The sequence below is a fragment of the Pseudopipra pipra genome, chromosome 2 (genome assembly GCF_036250125.1).
Source record: "Pseudopipra pipra isolate bDixPip1 chromosome 2, bDixPip1.hap1, whole genome shotgun sequence".
Lineage (NCBI taxonomy): Eukaryota > Metazoa > Chordata > Aves > Passeriformes > Pipridae > Pseudopipra > Pseudopipra pipra.
The window spans coordinates 113087599-113097960 of record NC_087550.1 but is presented as its reverse complement, the minus strand read 5'-3'; positions in this window follow the sequence as shown (position 1 = coordinate 113097960).

Genomic DNA, 10362 nt, shown 5'->3' with positions numbered 1-10362 from the left:
TATCAGGCGTCTGTCTTACTGCCACCTATCCCACATATTTTTGAAGTTTTCCTGTCAAGGGGTTTGTAAAACTGTATTTTCTGCCATATTTTGACTAGCAGCATGTTTTAACACTGTAATTTCTCAGGGGGTGGGCAGCCCATAGCAAATGACAGTCCCAGTTTCACTCAGCACAAATTCACTGCTCCTCTAAGTCAGCACCTTCACCCGTGTGTGGTGCTCACACTGCTGCCCCTGCCCAGCACAACCCCTTGGGAAGGAATGGCAGCCAGTGGTTTATCTAGTGGGTGGCATCCCTGCCCATGGCTGGGCATTGGAACTAGGTATCTTCAGGGTCCCTTCCAACCTATGCCTTTCTATGATTCTGAGATTTTTCATGCACTCCTCCCACCAAAGCAGCGTTGGCCGAAGCAACTCCTCACCACAGAAAGCCGAAGATCGGTAAAATCTGGTTCCCTTCCATGAGCAATGCACCCAGTGCCTATTCACTGCACCCTTGTGTGTGTTCAGCCACCCACTTACTCAGATGTGGCTGATGCACAGAGGAAATGGCACCAAGACAGAGCCTCTGAAGTGGCCTCATGCTCCCAAACTTCACAAGAACATCTGTACCCCCTGAGTCTGAGCTGTTCTGACCCCTCTTGGCACTTCCCAGCTGCTGCATGTCCAAAGAGAAAGGGGAGTCTGTTCTCTGTATTGCTGGGAAAACCCACACAGGTATTTGAAGTCAAAGTGCTTGGTAACATGTAGAGCACCTCAAAATCCTCTGTCAGGGGTATATAATTCTATCAGGTTTCATTACAACCCGTCCTGGGGGGTTAGAGATCCAGATTTCCCACTCCACAGCTTTTGTGGGTGCCTGACAGAGTTCAAGAAGCACTTGGACAATGCTCTCAGGCACATGGTGTGACTCTTGGGGATGGTCCTGTGCAGGACTAAGGGCTGGACTCGATGATCCTTGTGGGTCTCTTCCAACTCAGCACGTTCTGTGATTCTGCGATAATTTCTCGCCCCACTTTGCACCCACCCCCACGCCTCCACCCCCTGATGGCTCCCAGCTCTCCACAAGGGGCTACCCAGAAAAACAATGTGGCATCTTGGAGAACTTGGGATCAACACTCAACAGCTCCTGTCTGCAGGAGCAGCCAGTCAAGCATATTTCATGCGTCTTTCCAGCAAGCTCAGCCAACAACAGTTGTTTGCAGGTGCTTTTTATTTGCCTTCTGGTTTTCTCAGGCTTTAGGGTGCACTGGGGTCCCATTTGCCAATTACTCTCTACAGCCAGGTGCTCTGGATACTTTACTGCTAATTCCTCCTCAGCTTCTCCCATCATCACATGAATCTGAGAAGCAGAGCTTTAACAAAAATACTGAATGTCATGAGATGTTATGAAATCACCATAGCCAGCACTACGGTGCTCTGAATTGGTTCACCAAGACATATTAATTTGATTAATAGGTGAGCTTAGCTGCTACTGTATCCTCTGTTTCCCTAATTCAGCGCTGAAAGGAGCTTGGTAGCCATCCTGAAAGTAAAAAGAAACAAATGTGAAATTCAGGGAAAGAAAAATTAAATGCAAACAGCTACTCATGGTAAGGCCATTGTGGGGTTCGGGGATTTTCTACCTTACAAATTAGAAAATCTGGCCAGACTTATCTGCTCTCCTTCTCAGGGGGATGGTCTCAGCCAGAGGGGGATCAGTGGGGTTTCAGCACTGCTCCTCAAGGATCACCTGAACAACTGACAAGAGAACCCTAGGGGAGAGTGAGGATGACCCAAAAGTCCATAAAAAAAAGTGAAAAGAGAAGAAAAGATAGATGGAAAACTGGGGGGGTACATATGATAAAGATCTTTAAACAATTTAAAAAAAAAAAAGGCAATTAAAGGATGGAGATAAGGTGAGATCACCCACCCGTGCAGAGACCACCAGAAGGAAATGAGGCAGCACCAATAAGGTAAGTTTCTCATTGAAAAAAAAAAACCAACCTTGTGTTTCTGCCAAAACTTTACTTGCAGCATTCTACCTTTTTGCACTTCTGGAGCAATGGGAAGTGTCCCTTTCTCCACAGGTCTCCAGTTGGAGCTGGAGGGTGCTGCCTGCATTATAAAGTATCCCCAGCTGGTGTTGACATTCCTCATTCCTGACCAAAGGGCCATCCAAACCCCACCACTGAGTTCCTCATCTCTTTCTACCAGTAGGGTGGGATGGGACTGGCTACAAGACCCCAAGCCCTTTCCTAACTTTCAAGGGGAAAGAGCAGGCAAACATTTCCTCAGTGGGAAAAGGACAATGAGATCTCCTGAGAGCCTGAGCAGCATTTCCTTCACCTCTATCAGCTCCTCCCACAGCACCTCTTCCACCCCGAGTCCCTCATTTCTTTAGGGATCAACTGCCTGGGTTTAGCTTTTTTTTAAAAAAAAAAAATAACCAAGATCTATTCCTTGCAACATAGACTATAAATGGCAATAGTTAGTCTAGAACAAACTTTTCAGGTGTTTGAAGAACAAGAACACACAGCCTTTTCCCTGGGGACATGGAGCTTTAAAAGAACAAGCCTGTCAGGTTTTACAATCCTATAGTACTACTCAGCAAGGATGCATATAGCTCCAGCCCTCGCCTTACACAGTTCATTTGCTACATTGCATGTAAAGATAGCTCTTTAGACTAACACCCACAGAAATGTCATGTAAGGTTCAGCATATTATGTACTTGAAAAGGACCCTGTCAGTCACGCTGGATTTCTTTCCCCTTTCAGAATTTAAACATTCATTTGGATAAAGGCTTGTCAAATTCATTCCTCTAGTGATGCCTTAAAATAGTGGTTTTTCTTGCCTTGAAAAAAAAAATAATCAAGGCACTAGGAATAATCAGAGACTTTTCACAGGGATTGAAACCTCCCTCTATTCATATTCTTGGTACAGGAAGAGTAAGAGAGAAGATCACCTCTGGGTTTTTGCTGCGCTCTGGCTGGAACAGCTGTAAACATTTACTCACTTTTTTTCCCCATAACCTCAAGATGAAGATGGATAAAAGAAAGAGCCTTTATGTGTTTGCATTATTTCTACAAGCAAAACGAAGCAGGGATTTGTGTTACAGTTCAGATACTGCTGAAGGACAAGAGGAGAAAGGTGCTGGAACAACGGTGCTGGTGGGGACAAGTGCTGGGATTAAACACCTCTGTTCCCAGTCAGGGCACCTGTCACCATTTCAGATGTCCCTGAAGGGAGCCACTGTATCAGTGCTGGTGTTTCAAAATGGAAATCCCTTCAGCAGGTGGACAAGGGATGGGAAGAGTTGTCCAGATTTCAGGAAATTAATTATTTATCCCTTCCCATTTCCACTCATGGCACTGCTTGCTCTGCCTGTCCCCTTCCACCAGAGAGAGGACCCCACGGGGTCCCTTTGCTTTGTGAAGGCTGGACAGGATCAAACCTCCCAGATCCCAAAGGACCACAGCAATCACCTGACGAGCAAGGCCAGGGGTGATACCCACTGTCAAGGGGGTTTCCATCTAATGGCTGTGTTGCCTAGGGACAAATATTGACTCTTTGTGTCTGCAAGGGTGTGAAAGAAAAAAAGCTGTGTAGGAAGTGGTTTTGTTGAATTCTGTGAGCAAAATGGCCAGAAAAAAAAAAATCTAACAAACAGCTATTGACTTGTTTTGTCAACGTGCTCAGGGACAGGCTCTCTGAAGTTAAGCTGTTTGACTTTTATTCCAACAGTAGTTCTGGGGTTACCAACCCTCTGAGTGTTTCACTTAATGAGAGGGAACATCCATCTGGCTGCAGGGAGAGCAGGGAAGGGCTGGCCAAGCAGTGATGAACTTTATGGTTGCACGTCCCTAGGTAGGAGCCAAGCAGAGCTTTCTAAAAATACAACTTTTGCATGACTGAAGGACTGCATGTACAGCAATATAAAGTTACCAGGGAAGAAAGGCAGAAGAGAGTAGCTTCTGAATGGAGGACACGAGCAAAATTATGACCTTGAGGTTCCATCAAAAGATATATGCATTTGTCAAAAAAAAAGTCTAACCCCTCAGCACTGGCAGATCAGAGAGGAAGCATAAAAGGCTACAAGTTGTGGAAACAACCAGGACTTTTCTAACCAGACCAGAGTCTTCAAAAGACTGTCATTCCCAGGGATGTCTGTGTTTGTGGGATTTTATGAGAGGGGTTGTTCATAAATTTGACAGAAACACAGATTGAACTGAAGGACAGAGGACTCTCAGTACTACAGAGGTAAAAATTAAGAATTAGTGGAAAAGCTGTGACTACAAAGTCCCTCTTTTCCCTGCTGCAGACCCAGATCTGCGAGCACACCCATTCCTGCTCTGAGACATGGGTCAACTTCTGGAGCAGGTGGGAGCAAAGGCCCTCAGTGCAGTTCCCTAAATCACCTCCTGCTGCTGGAAAAGGATGGAGGGATGCTATGTGGCAGAGGAGTGAACTTATCCAGAGAGAAACTTTTAGAGGTTGGATTTGCAGGTTGCAGGGACAGCTGTGAGCTGCTTCATGACTGTCTTAAGCCATATATGGAGCCCAACAGGAAAGTGGGATCTGCTGTGATGTCTGCCCAAGTTTTTCTTGAAGAGCCCTGCAACAGTGGGATCTGTTTAAAGGCACCACATTAGAGTTCAGAGTAAATGTGTACTGACAATAAATACAAAATACACACACACATACACCCCAGGTGGCTAAACAGCAGCACAAGGGAGTGATTCAAACCAAACAGGCACCCTTCAAAAAGGAGAAATCAGATGCAGGAATTAGGCAAATCAGATGCAAGACTACAATAAGGCAGCCCCAGAAGAGAAATCCAAGGAGCGACTTGCTAACAGTGTGGAGGCCGACAATAAACCCTTTCTCAGGCACATCAGAGGCAGAAAGCCTGCCAGGAGAGCTGCTGTGGCCAGCATGAAATCTCAGTGCAAGGCAGCCCAAGGAATGAAGAAATCAGCGTTTTGCAATGATACTCACAGGCAGTGTCTCAAAGAAGAAACAGGAGTAATAGCTTAAGTGCCTCTGTTAAGACCAAAATCAGGTAAAACCCAACCCAACCTCCCCATCTGTCAGGGCAAGGAGCACACGAGGGAGGGTGGGGGTTGTGCACCTCATGTCCACCAAGATTTTGATGCTGCTCTGTAGGACAGTTGGGGAATAATATGTCTGGTGGAAACAGGACCCAGCGGGTGTGAGTGAGGAATCCTGCTCAGGGGGTGTGTGACTCTGTTAAAGGCAGATGCTCATCGTGGGGAGAAAACCAGGAGCAGAGAAGGGACTCGTGGGAGCTCAGCCTGCCAAGGGCGCCTGGAAAGAGTTGGGGTTTCAGTGCAGCACAGAGGAAAACAGGATAACCAGACAGGCACAGGCGTGGGAGGGTTTTCCCAGGGGAGGTCAGCCTGGCAAGGTGTCACAAGCCTGAAGAGAGGTGACTGCGGAGGAAATCCGCTCGTCAGGGGTTGTGGGGTAGCGGGAGGGCACGACAGGACAGGGATCCTTTTTTCTCATGTTTCTTACATTCCTCCCCAAAGACAAAATCACAGATTTGGCCCAGTGTGCCAGCCCAAGTGATTTCCAAATGTTACAGGAATGGCTGGAACAAGGGCTGGGGCTCCTGGGGTGACCTCCCACTTCAGTCGGTGCCCACTTCTGATGACCAAGGAAACGTCTTTCTTAGTTGAAAAGGAGTTTTTAGCTTTGCAATGTCTATGAAATGAAAGATGTGAATAATTTTACAATATTTATGAATAAAGCTATTGCAACATAGCCACTCATGACTCACTGTCTTCTCAAGGAAACACCCTAATTTTCCACTAATAACTCCTTTTTCAGAAAAAAAAAAAACCAACAAACAAACCCAACTTGAAGGAAGTAAGCTTATCCCGATCCAGAGAAACCATCTTGACATCAGAGTTTTGAGTGGGAGGGAGAGAGAGCTGTGTAACAGCACATGGGAGCTTTGAGATCCCAGACCTATTAAAGCTCTGGTTTGCCAGATTAGCCACTTTGCACATGTGGAAATGTTCACTCAGAACAAACCTTTGTCATAATCAAAATGAGTTATCAGGCAAAAATGTACCTGGTTTAATTTTTGAGGGCAGGTGCCCTCAAGAGACTTTATTTCAACGTCTGAAACAACTTTCAGTGGCTCTACATGGATTAATACAAGTTTCTCTCCTTTCATAGAGTCAAAATGGTCCAAAAGAGTTGATCTGCTCTTTGTTTGCTTTTTAGAGTCTGGAAACCTTGGGCTCAGAGAATTTGCTTTCCTCTCAAGTGAAAACTGGTAGCTCAGGAACCTGTCCCTCCTCCCATCTCCTCGTGTTCTTGGTTTTTTTGAGAGATTAACTCCCTGCTGAAGCTCTTTTGATACCTTACCCAAAATAGCTTCATCTGTGCCTGCAAGGCTGTTTTTCCTTCTAATCATCCTCATTCCTTTACGTTTGCTGAAGTTTAGCCATTTCTCCCAGAGGACTGAAGAGACTCCAGACCCCTTCCTGAGAGGCAATTACTCATTTTGGAGAGTGTTGCATTTTCTGAAGTGAAAGAGGGCTTTGGTGAGCACCCAGGGGTGCTTTGGCTGCTTGGGAGAGGGAAGAGAAACTATGTCCTAGAAGTTACCACAGCTGGAGGGGCACCAGGGTAAAAACTTCCTCTTGGTGCACGCCAGGGAAGGCGAAAGTTGATTGCAAAGACAGTAATTAAGGAAAGGTCATTATCACCCAAACCCCCACTGGGTCCTCCAATTAAACTTAATTAAGGGAGCATGGCAGAGGATCCCATGGCACGAGGTTCTGTGCTTCTGCCCCACGTCAGAGGAGATGAATTCTGCTTGGAGGAACCTGCCATCCAAACAGGTACATAAATACATTAAGGAAAGCAGAAAGTGAGGGAGGTTTCAGAGCAAAAAAATATAAATACAACTCTTTCTAGTTCATTTCCTATTAACTGGGGAAAGGTATGACTCCTGTGGCAGGGAAGCAATGACTCCAGTCAGGGCATTTTAGCATGGCAAGAGGCAAATGTGAAAAAAACTCCAAACAAATCGAGAACCACAAAGTAATTCAAATTCAACTAACCTTTAAAATAATACTTCAGTAATGGGGACGAGCGTTGGAGGGACATTACGCCTTCATAGTTTTTAAAAGTTTTGAAGACATTTAATGCTTTCTCAGGCAGCCCAAACAAATGAATCACCTTGCAAACAGACAAATAAAAGCCCATTTTAAAAACAACTCTTGTATCCTGGTGGATTTGCCATTATCAGTGACAGGCACAGGTCTATGTACAGTATTGAGCTACCTGCTTTATGATATCCTCTGGTCTGGAAGTTTCTCCTAATGCCAACTTGCTCTTTAAAGCCAAATTCTTCCTCCCCTTTGAGCATTAAATACATCAAGAGAAGGTGATAAGCATGGCTGAGACACAAGGAGTGTGTCAATGCACAGGAAGGCTACATTAAGGATGCTTGGCAGTGACAGCATGGAGATAAATGTTAAGAGAAAGTGAAGGTATTTTGAGGGGGAGAGATGAGCACAACCACTGAAAAGCACCAAAATGAGCACATAAAGCATACAAGACATTAGAGAAGTGAAGAGATTTGCCAGAATAGAGAGAAAGAGTGTTTCTTCTCTGGCAGATCTCAAGCAAGATAGCTTGCCAAAGTAATTTGAAGAGGAAGGAAGTGCAAAAAAAAAAAAAAAAAAAAAAGACACAGAGCAGCGCGCAGCTCTTCCTCCCTATGTGAGATTTTTTTCTGTGTTTTCAAGTTTTTGAAAGCAGACACAACACCCAGCTTCTGGAAGATGAGAAGAAACGCACGTCCCTTCTCCTCAGCTGCAGAAAAACCCACTTTCTTTACAGTATATCCAGTGCTGCCCTGCATCCACCATCCCTGCAGTGTGGGAGCTCCCCGGCGTTTTGCTCTAAGGCAGAAATGCCAAATGTGGGTAATCACTGGCAGGGAGGAAAGGAAACACTGAAGCAAGATGCTCCACCCCTCAATCCCCTCTCCAGGTACCAAAACCTGCCAGCACAAACCTCCTCATTCTTTCCCAAGACCCTTTCCCAGCAGAACTTGGAGACCTGTGAAGGAAAACGCTGTGTTCCTCATTTGCCTGGCAGCACCCATCACCCTGGTGAGCAGCAAGAGGAGAAGGTGGTGAGCTGCTCCAGAACCTTCCTTCAGCAGCCAGCAGCTCTGCTGTGTCTGCCCCTGGTACCCCCAGCACCCCCAGGATGAATTCCTGAGGGAGGGGAGGTGGGTGGTGGGGAGGAGACCAACTGCACTGAGAACTCAGGGACTGGGAATGTTTCCGAGCTGAAGGCCAAATTGATTTTTCTAGTGGAGTTTCCACATTAATGCACAGCTTAGTACTGTCCAGCATCACACCCAAAACACCTCATGGCTACGACCTGGAGGGAAGGAAGCCACGGGTTGTGCTGGCAGGTCCTCAGGCTCTTACCCAGCAGGTGCCAGCGGGATCAGCGGCTGGAGAAACATCAGACAGAGCTGAAAAAGCCAACTCCTGGCACACACAGGGCAATCAAATACCTATTCAAACACAGCAGCACTTCACTCATGCCCTGTCTTATGCTCTCCCATCTTGTAGTTGTGTAAATAAGCCATAGAGAGCATTAGCCATGGTATTCTTCACAACACAGCCATAATTGCTAAAGGCTCCATCGAGCTCTGTAAACACCATTTTGCACTGATTTTAAAAATTAGGAACTGAAGTTGCACTTATGGTAATTGCCAACTCATTTTGTTCAGTGCTGGAAAACTCATTCCACCCTTGCTTTTTACTTTGTAGCTGCTGAAGTGGCTTTTCAAAGGTATCATCAACTACTGACAGGTATTTTTCCTCTGTTAACCAGAACTAAGCACTTGGTTAAACTGTTTTTTGCTTGTCCAGACTTTTGCCTTGCCAGTCTTTGCTCCTTTTCGTATTCATTTGCTCCCTTTGAAGAACAGTACACTTATACCTCTAAGACACTTCTCATGAAAACTGTGACTTTTTTTCCTGCTGATCTTTCAATTTTTCTTTTACAAGGGGAATGTTTTCTGCTGTATCTATCTCAGAGATAACCCTGTGGAACTTCTGATTGGAGCACACAGGTGAAAGCTGAAGGATCACAGAATCACTGAATGATTTAGGTTGGAAAAGACCTCCAAGATCATCGAGTCCAACCTTTGACTGATCAACTAAACCATAGCACTAAACCATCAACTCGTCAACTAAACCATAGCACTAAGTGCTATGTCCAGTCATTTCTTGAACAATTACAGGTATGGTGACCCCACCACCTCCCTGGGCAGCCCATTCCAATGCTTGACAACCCCTTCAGCGAAGAAATTCTTCCTGAGAATGAAGATGCTGATTTAAGACTTTAATATGAGGCTGCAACTTTACTTAGAATCACACGGTTACAGCACACAGTTCAGTGCACACAGACACAGCAATATCCCTCATCCATGTTTATTAATACCAAAATCTCTTGTTGTATCTGGGTGCAGTGCTGGTTAATGATGAAGGAAACCTAATCCATATGGAGATGAGGCCTTTTTCTCCTAAGATGTCCATAATCAGTTGTAGGCTAGTTCCTGGAGAAAGGACAGTATTTTCACAGAATCAGTTAGGTTGGAAAAGACCTCTGAGATCACTGAGTTCAGTTTTGCTGCAAAACATCTCAGCATCATGCCACATGAGTGCTTGGGACAGCTCCCCATGGGGCACCAGTGGGCTGAGCCCATACTGCTATTTCTTAGTAACATTATACTCAGCCAAGCTGTCATTGAAACCCAGTTTTTATTTTTAAATCTCCCAGCCAGGTATCTGGTGTCCTTACCCTTATCTGATGGCTGCATATCAGCATCCCTAAGCTGCTCAAGCACTTCTGCCTTAAATGTGTAACTACAACCACTTTTGCCACCTAAAATCATACCTTCCCGGGCGCTCTCACAAGGCTCTCAGGGTTGCACAGCCTTGGAAACATCAGCAGACAAAAGGCTGGGCAGAATATTAAGGAGCAGCAGCCCTAAATCCCCTCCAACACATTCCCAGCTGGCTCCCATTGTCTTCCCAGGGGATGTGGGTGAGCACCCAGCCCTGCCCTGGGCTCTCCCCCAGCAGGACTCCAGGAAAGCTTGGAGTAGCTGTTGTGCTACTAAAAGGCTCTTATGCTCCAGGGGACACGAGGAGCTGCTGTGCTGTGGCAGGGTTGGTGTAATTTGCTCTCTCCTGCCCAGCAGAGCCAGCTCCCCCCTGCTCTTCCTTCCTCCTGATGCCCAGCACAGGAGCTGGCAGAGCCACCCTGTTTGCAATGATAGTCCCTAAATCATTAGCATTTAATCCAGGACAC